At 46.9% G+C, this 8679-nt stretch overlaps 1 protein-coding gene across 1 annotated transcript in view; it reads right to left on the bottom strand.

Moving 5' to 3' along the window:
- STON2 (stonin 2) overlaps positions 1 to 3739 on the bottom strand; it is a 125118-nt gene extending 121379 nt beyond the window's left edge. Inside the window, exon 1 of the mRNA XM_014534681.1 lies at positions 3648 to 3739. The gene's annotated coding sequence lies outside the window, so the exon portion shown is untranslated. The remainder of the gene's footprint in view (positions 1 to 3647) is intronic.
- Between the last annotated feature and the right edge of the window lie 4940 nt (positions 3740 to 8679).

Raw genomic sequence — 8679 nt, 5'->3', positions numbered from 1 at the left:
GGAGTGACCAGGTCAGCAGGGGAGGCAGTTGGGGGCAATCAGGCCAGCAGGGGGGGCAGTAAGGGGTGACCAGGCTGGCGGGATGGGGGGCAGTTAGGAGCGACCAGGCCAGCAGGGAGGGGGCAGTTGGGGGCGATTAGGCTGGCAGGGAAGGCAGTGCAGGGCGAGCAGGCTGGCGAGGGGGGAGCAGTTGGGGGCAACCTGGCTGGCAGCAAGGGGCAGTTAGGGGTGATCAGGCAGGCAGGCAGGTGAGCGATTAGGAGCCAGCGGTACTTACCTTCACTAAGCCTCACTCTTTATTGTCTCAGCGTTCAAAGTTTGACTCCAAATTTCAAGGCAGGTAAATTATCATGGAATACACCTTCAAGAGCTTGCTATCTCAAAATTCTGGGTTGAATTCCTTTTCCTGTGTAGAAGATTTTGAGAAAGCTGGGTTTAAAATAAAAACCCCAATTCAGATAAAGAAGTGGTAAATAGGCAGTAGGAAACAAAAACAAAGCGTGTGTGTGTGTGTGTGTGTGTGTGTGTATGTGTATATATATATATATATAATTTCAGAGAAGAAGGGAGAGGGAGAGAGAGATAGAAACATCAATGATGAGAGAAAATCATTGACTGGCTGCCTCCTGCATGCCCCCCACAGGGGATCGAGCCCTCAACCCAGGCATGTGCCCAGACTAGGATCGAACTGTGACCTCCTGGTTCATAGGACCATGTTCAACCACTGAGCCACGGTGGCAGGGTGAAATAAAATGTTTTCATCTCACTTTTTTTTTTGTAGGTAATTAGCTAACTTCAAAAGGAAGGCAACCAATAGAGTGATTCTATGAAGCTGGTAGAGTGTAGTGTCTCACTTCCAAGTTCAGGTCAACTGAAAGCTACTGATAGCCCTTCTATGTTAACTGACATTTGGCATAAAAGGGCTGCCAATGCCATTTCATTCAGATGGTGTGCTTGCACAGACCCACAGCACTAAAATAATACCTTCTTTCAAGGGGAGCCAGGGTTTAGCCTGAAGGGACAGGTGTAATTATATCCCCTGCAAATTAAAAGTAACGAGGACCTTCTGGACTTAGAGTGGAGGGCCTCCGTGGGGTCTAATGTAAAGGGAGAAAATCCTAACTAGAATCCAGGGGCTCCAAGTTCTCAGCACCACCCTCCCTATGGAGACCTGCAAAGCTACTTACGCTGGGCATCACCAAATGTCAGGAGAGGTGGGATACAGAAGTGCCAGAGGCTTCCTGCAAGACTTTAAACCAGGTGCTTGACCTTCCCAGGTCATTTTGCAAGTGGAAAGAGACCTACTGCCTGCCAGTCTGACAGAGTTTATGGTGGGATTAGATTTTATTTACAAAGAGGTCTGACACCATTAGTTCCAAAGTGCACTCCTATTAATAAAAGGAACATGGGAAGGTCGAATTAGAGCCCAGGGTTACTCATCTGCTAATGAATCACTCAGTGGCTTCATTGGTCAGGAGGTGAGGCAAGCAGGCAGAATATGCCAATTAGATGGTCAGACGGCAGTCACAAAAGAAAGACTTTAAGAAGCTCAGACATGCCCTGGCCGGTGTGCTCAGTAGTTAGAGCATAACCTATGCACCAAAGGATCTCAGGTTTGATGCCCAGTCAGGGCACGTGGAGGAGGCAACCCATCGATGTATCTCTCTCACATATCTCTTTCTCTATCTTATTCTCTCTCTCTCCCCCTTCATCTCTCTCTAATAAAAAAACAACAACAATTGGCCCCAGGTCATTTTGCAAGTGGAAAGAGACCTACTGCCTGCCAGTCTGACAGAGTTTATGGTGGGATTAGATTTTATTTACAAAGAGGTCTGACACCATTAGTTCCAAAGTGCACTCCTATTAATAAAAGGAACATGGGAAGGTCGAATTAGAGCCCAGGGTTACTCATCTGCTAATGAATCACTCAGTGGCTTCATTGGTCAGGAGGTGAGGCAAGCAGGCAGAATATGCCAATTAGATGGTCAGATGGCAGTCACAAAAGAAAGACTTTAAGAAGCTCAGACATGCCCTGGCCGGTGTGCTCGGTAGTTAGAGCATAACCTATGCACCAAAGGGTCTCAGGTTTGATGCCCGGTCAGGGCACGTGGGGGAGGCAACCAATCGATGTATCTCTCTCACATATCTCTTTCTCTATCTTATTCTCTCTCTCTCCCCCTTCATCTCTCTCTAATAAAAAAAAAAACAATGGCAAGGAGAGCTCAGACTTCCCTTCTCTCCTCCTTGACTCCTACCTTCCAGATGGCTCCTCATAGACCTGGGACAAGCCTGTGCTGACAATCAGAGCCACAGTAAATTTAGGTCCATTCCCTACAACCCTTTGTTCCACCTAAATCTTACTCTTCCCTCCAATCCAGTGTGACTGCACCTCCATGAACCTTGCCAGCCCAGCACAATCTAAGAAAGAGTCCCCATTTCTGAATTCATAACAAAGTGGCGTGCCCTTTGATTATTTGCCTACTGTTGGCCACACTGCTATTTAACTGCTACTTATTTGCATAAATACTATGACCTTTTTCTCTCAGATTAGAGGCTGTATCAGAACACTAAGCATTATACTTCTCTGAATTCCTCACAGCCTTGTCCTCAGAGCCTTGCACCCAGAAGATGCTCGAAGCCCTTTGCATGAAGCCACCTTGCAAAGATTTTCCTGGGCCATTAACAATCTGCAAAGTAGCTTCACACTCCTTGTTGTGACTATGTATCACAAAGGACAATGACCATCTCTCACCTGTTAATGAGGCCACCTGGGAGCACAAGTCCAGGTTAATGTGGGGTCAGCTGGAGCCCAGCCATGCACGAATTCGTGCACCGGGCCTCTAGTAAACATATAGAGAGGATACTATTTATCTGGCGATTTGATATGTATATTTCTTACATGTCAAATCGCCAGATAAATGCTACCCAACAGAAATTGTAACACCTTTTTAATGATTTCAGAGAGAGGAAGGGAGAGGGAGAGAAAGATAGAAACATCATTAATGAGAGAGAATCATTGATAGGCTGCACCCTGCCAGGAATCTAGCCCACAACCAAGGCATGTGCTCTGACCGGGAATCAAACGGTGACCTCCTGGTTCTTAGGTTAACATTCAACCACTGAACCACACCAGCCGGGCTGTAACACTTTCTTATGAATATGTTCAGCATTTTAAATCCCTCCGGGCTAGTGTCAGTCCCTTCCCTCAAGGGCTCTCACTCCTGTCTAGGGTTTTATCTGCTATATCTTTTGAAACTTCAGACCAAGTTTCCTGGAGATCTGAGATGGAGGGAACCATTGTAGTTCACTGCAGAATTGACCAAGAGAAGATACCATCTCCCTTCCTCTCTGTAAAAAATCAATAAAATATATTTAAAAAAAGAAAAGAAAGCTACTATAAATATTTTTGTATAAGTTTAAAAAAAAATATGTTCAGCATTTTAAATCCCTCCGGGCTAGTGTCAGTCCTTTCCCTCAAGGGCTCTCACTCCTGTCTAGGGTTTTATCTGCTATATCTTTTGAAACTTCAGACCAAGTTTCCTGGAGATCTGAGATGGAGGGAACCATGGTAGTTCACTGCAGAACTGACCAAGAGAAGGTACCACTAAGGCCCAGCCTGCAGGAGAGGAAAAATCATACAAAATTACCCAGAGGAAAAACGGACAGATCTGATCCATGGCCTTGGCCTCAGGCCTCCAGGACGGTGGTGTTGGTTCCAAGCCTCCTCACCCACCTCCGGCGGCACACAGAATCCTAGGGAATTTTCCTGTCTCCAAGAGCACACCTTTAAAGTGTCATTTTCCTGTCAAATCTCAATCAAGAAAAGGGTCTTTTCAAATCTCACTGATTTCATTTTATAGCTTGGGCCCACCAAGATATGTCTTATTTTTATGCAAATCTAACGTGTAGAATTCCTAGTGTATCCTATCCACACCCCAATGGACCAATTTACACTCATCCCACCTTGAAACAAACACTGTAACCTGCTAGCCAGCACTCAAAATAATGTTGACCCTGAAAGTATTTCATGCATTCATACGGTGTCTGCTGGACAGGCATTTCGCTAATTATCTGGACCCTGGTAGAGTTCAAACTTTGGCCACATCCAGGATTGAGAAACATACAGTAAGGAGAAAACAAACGCTATGTTTTGTTTCTTGTGTCATATTATACACACCAACATATTTTGTCCTTAATGTCCACTCTTGGAATGCTCTCTCATTACAGAAGTGGTGAGTCACAGTTAAGAGAATTGTTGCGACTTGCTCCACCCACTGGTGAAAGCCAAACCAAGGCCGATTTTGGTTTCTCATGGGGGGGAGGGGCGGCAAGAGAGAGGGGGGATGTGAGGGGGAGGATTGGTTATAATTTGCATGATCACATGATACACAGGTTTCATTACAAAGGTGACCTCAACTAAAGTGAGAAATTTCTTGGTCTGACTTTCTTAAAATGCAGCCAAATAATACACCCAGTGGTGGGCTAACCCAGCTCCAGAAATTAATACGGGGACGACAAGAAATGGGATGGGTCAGGATTGGACTACACTGACAGGCTTGAGTGAGAGGTCAGAGCCAGGCGAGAGGGTGTATGCCTATGACAGAATGGGGAGTTGGGCAGAATGACAAAGGGAGGGGATAAAAGCAGCACTCTCCTCTCCTTGTACTCAAAGTCTATAAAATCGAGCTGTTTCATCTCCTCGAGCTGAGAATTGCATTTGCAATTTAATGTGCACCTAGAGACTGTCACTCTTACAGACCCCACTGCTCTGGCCGGAGTCAGCCTTTAGCAAATGTGCCCGTGGAGATTGCTGAGACCTTCCAGACTTTTCCCTTCCACAAGGCCCTCTGTTCAGGTCTCTCCCTCCACCATGTCTCAATTTACCCTTTTATTCTGTGGTCTTCAAAGTGTGGCCTTTGGACCAGCAGTATCAACATCACCTGAGCATGCCCAGAAATGCTCACTTCCAGGCCCCTCTCCAGACCTACTGATTCTGGAACTCTGGGGGTGAGGCCCAGGTACCTACATTTTCTCAAGCCCTCCAGGTGATTCTGATGCATGCTGAAGTTTGAGAACTGCTGCTGTAGATGATCTTATCAAATAACTAGAGGCCCAGTGCACAAAATTCGTGCACTGGTAGGGTTCCTAGCGGCTGCTGGCTGCTGGCCAGGTCCTCCCTCCCTTCCCCTGGCCAGCCTGGCCCCCTGGTTAAACTCCCAGACAACTCCCGGTGGAGGGGACAATTTGCATACTATGCTTTTATTATATAGATGACTCTAAGATGAGAGAACGTGTGCATTTTAGGAGAGGACTTGTAAACAAGACAAACCACTCAAGTGCCAACCAAATCACTTTCTAATAGTGGAACATCAAGTCAAGTCATTTGGCAGACCAGAACGTGAGTGAGATTTGAGGCTGCTGTATTAGGTCAGGACCTCAGCATCTTCTGCTTACACTTGGCCTTAAAATCTGATGTCAAACCCTCAGTGGCTTAAAATCCTCAGTGGCTGCTCCCTGCCCATAGGATACAGTCTGAATCCCTGACACTGACCCAGGCCTTTGGTCATCTGCCTCTGGGCCACTCTCCCGGCTATGTTGCCTTCTGCACTTCCCTTCCTCCTTGGCCACACCTCACTGCCTGCAGGGGGATTATACTGTCCCAGGCCACTGACTATAGGCTTGGCCATGTGACTTATTTGGCCAATAGCATGAGAGCTAAAGTGAGGTCTGGACGGACTCACAGTGCCCTATGTGTTCGGTCATGTTTTCTTTCTTTCCTTTCCCGTAAGTGAAATCCAGATTGTCCCAGAAAGAAGCTATTTTTTAAGCCTCAGTGGGTCCAGAATGAAGACAGATCAGAAGCGGAACCACAACTGATGTACACTGGACATCCAACGTAAGTGAGAAATGAACCTTGGCTGTTTTAAGCCACTGAGATTTGGGGGACACTATTCAGCCTAAACTATTAGAGTACTTTTGATCTCCTATATCCTCTTGGTCTGGAATGTCTTCTTTCCTTGGCTCTACCCTTCTTTCCAATCCCACCTCCCTCCGGCCTGCATAAGAGATTGGCTCAGCATTCTATACTCAGTTCAGGTTTTAGCCCCTCAAATATCTTTTTATTTCCCAGGTACAAAAGATCACTCCTACCTTTAGGACCTCCTCTGGATGCTACAGACCTGTAACTGTGTCCCTGGATCTATGAGAGAAAGAAAGAAAGAAAGAAAGAAAGAAAGAAAGAAAGAAAGAAAGAAAGAAAGAAAGAAAGAAAGAAAGAAAGAAAGAAAAAGACAAAAAAAAATTGAGTCCTCATTTCACAGAATGGGAGACTTTGGCTCAGAAAAGCAAACTTGCCCAGGTTTCCCCGGCCATCAGCCATAGAGACAGATCTCTCACCAGGTGGAGCTCTGGCTCTGACCTGAGCAATCTTCCCCTGCCCCCCATCCCTCTCTCCCTCCTCCCGCAGCAAGCTTTCAGATCCTCCCACTCTAGTAGAGAGAGTAAAAGTCTAGTCCCTAACAACAACTAAAAGAGCTGTTGAATTCATTTGACACTTGCAAAATCTGCATCTGGAAGTGGGCTTCCTACCCCCTGAGAAGATAATCACTTTCTCTAAGAAGATGCAGTTATTCTTAAGGCTCCTGGGAAAGGCCCGGGAAACCCTAGGACAGTGGTCGGCAAACTCATTACTCAACAGAGCCAAATATCAACGGTACAACGATTGAAATTTCTTTTGAGAGCCAAATTTTTTAAAGTTAAACTATATAGGTAGGTACATTGTTATTAACTTAATTAGGGTACTCCGAAGGCTTAGGAAGAGCCACACTCAAGGGGCCAAAGAGCCGCATGTGGCTCTCGAGCCGCAGTTTGCCGACCACGGCCCTAGGAGAACTGGGGCATTTTGTCTGTGCCTTTCCCAGGTCTCAAGCTATAGGGGTACTGTGGTGTGGCAAGACAAGAAGATTCCCACTTAGTACATGGCCCTAGGAAGCTTTGTGAAGGAAGGTCCTTTGGGTTTGTCACAGGGTAGGAAGGTAAGTAGCAGAGAGCTCAGAATTCCAAAAGGGTTTGTTACATCCTGATATTGCAGGTTTTAAAAAGAAAAATGAATGGCGTCAAATGTTTCTCTGATTCTTCAGATTAAAGAAGAAAAGGAAAGTGACACAGTGGCAAAGAACTGAACCAGACCACCCAGTCAAACATGTGAAAACCGCCTCAAGTGGCAACTGCAATTTAGACTTCCAGGAGCTGCTGGGGTTTTGTTTTGTGTTGAGGCTTTTTTTCTCTCTCTCTCTCTCTCTCTCTCTCTCTCTCTCTCTCTCTCTCTCTCTCTCTCTCTCTCTCTCTCTCTCTCTCTCTCTCTCTCTCTCTCTCTCCTTGTTTGTTTAAGGGAGGAGGACAAAGTATAAGAAACTTCAAATTTCTCCCCCAAAATCAGCCACACTAATAAAAGACAAGCATTCAACAAAGTACCATGATATTCTTTTCACACAACATTCATACCAATTTTTTCAAGTGTTACAAGGGTTTTCTAAGACACTAGTTGGACTCCATTTAACTCGTACTATTCCAATGGAGTCCCCTCAAGGGATACATTGCCCTTCAATGATGCCATCAGTAACATTAATAGCATGGTTCCCCTTCCAGTGCAGAAAGCTATTTGGAGCTCCAAATGGTCACCGGGCCACTCTAGACACCTCTGATTTATGCTTTAAAAGACCATCCACTCCATATAGTAAATAAGAGCCAGCAATAACTGAGTACTTAAGTGCAGTGCCTGATGTATTTCAGGTGCTGCCTCATGTAATCCTCAGAACAAACGCTATCATGTGGGTGCAGTCATTATTGCCACCTTACAGGTTAGGAGAGTGAGGCACAGAGGGCATGACGGACATGAAGAGACAGGCAGGGGCCAGCAGCTGCCCAAACCACAGTTAATGATTCACTTACAGCCCGCAGGCCCTTTTCAGTAAGGGCTCACACACACACACACACACACACACACACACACAGTACACTCACTCACTCATAAACACACTCCCATCTTCAACTCTTCATCTCAGCCAGACACACACACTCACACAGACATACTGTACACTCACACACACATACACTGTATACTCACTCACTCACTCACTCACTCATTAATACACTCCCATCTTCAAATCTCCAGCCCAGCCACACACACACACACACACACACACACACACACACTGTACACACACACACACTGTACACACACACACTAGGCGCGCGCGCGCACACACACACACACACACACACACACGCTGTACAGTCACTCACTCATAAACACACTCTCATCGTCAACTCTTCATCCAGCCAGAGGCGGGTGTCCGCGTAATTGCTTGGCAACGCTCGGAGGAAACTCCATCCAAACGCGGGGTCCGCGGGTCCAGGAGGCCGCTGGGCGCTGTCCAGCAGGCAGCGCGCCTGAGAGCCCTGGCTGGGGTCCTGCCTCGGGACACCCCGAAGCTGGGGAGGACCGCCAAAGCCGGATTCCAGGAGGGGGGGCGGGGGGCACCGTCTCCGGAGACACCTGTTGTCGCCTCCCCAGTCGGGACAAGGAAACCGTCCCGGGACCCAGATGTCGGGGAAGACACTCGCTGGCAAACAGTGTCTGAGTGTGAATGCGGGGGTCGCAGGGGTCTTCCTCCCACA

Source organism: Myotis brandtii, unplaced genomic scaffold, assembly GCF_000412655.1.
Source record: "Myotis brandtii unplaced genomic scaffold, ASM41265v1 scaffold132, whole genome shotgun sequence".
In the NCBI taxonomy this organism is placed as follows: Eukaryota; Metazoa; Chordata; class Mammalia; order Chiroptera; family Vespertilionidae; genus Myotis; species Myotis brandtii.
This window is presented reverse-complemented; position numbering and strand designations above follow the sequence as displayed.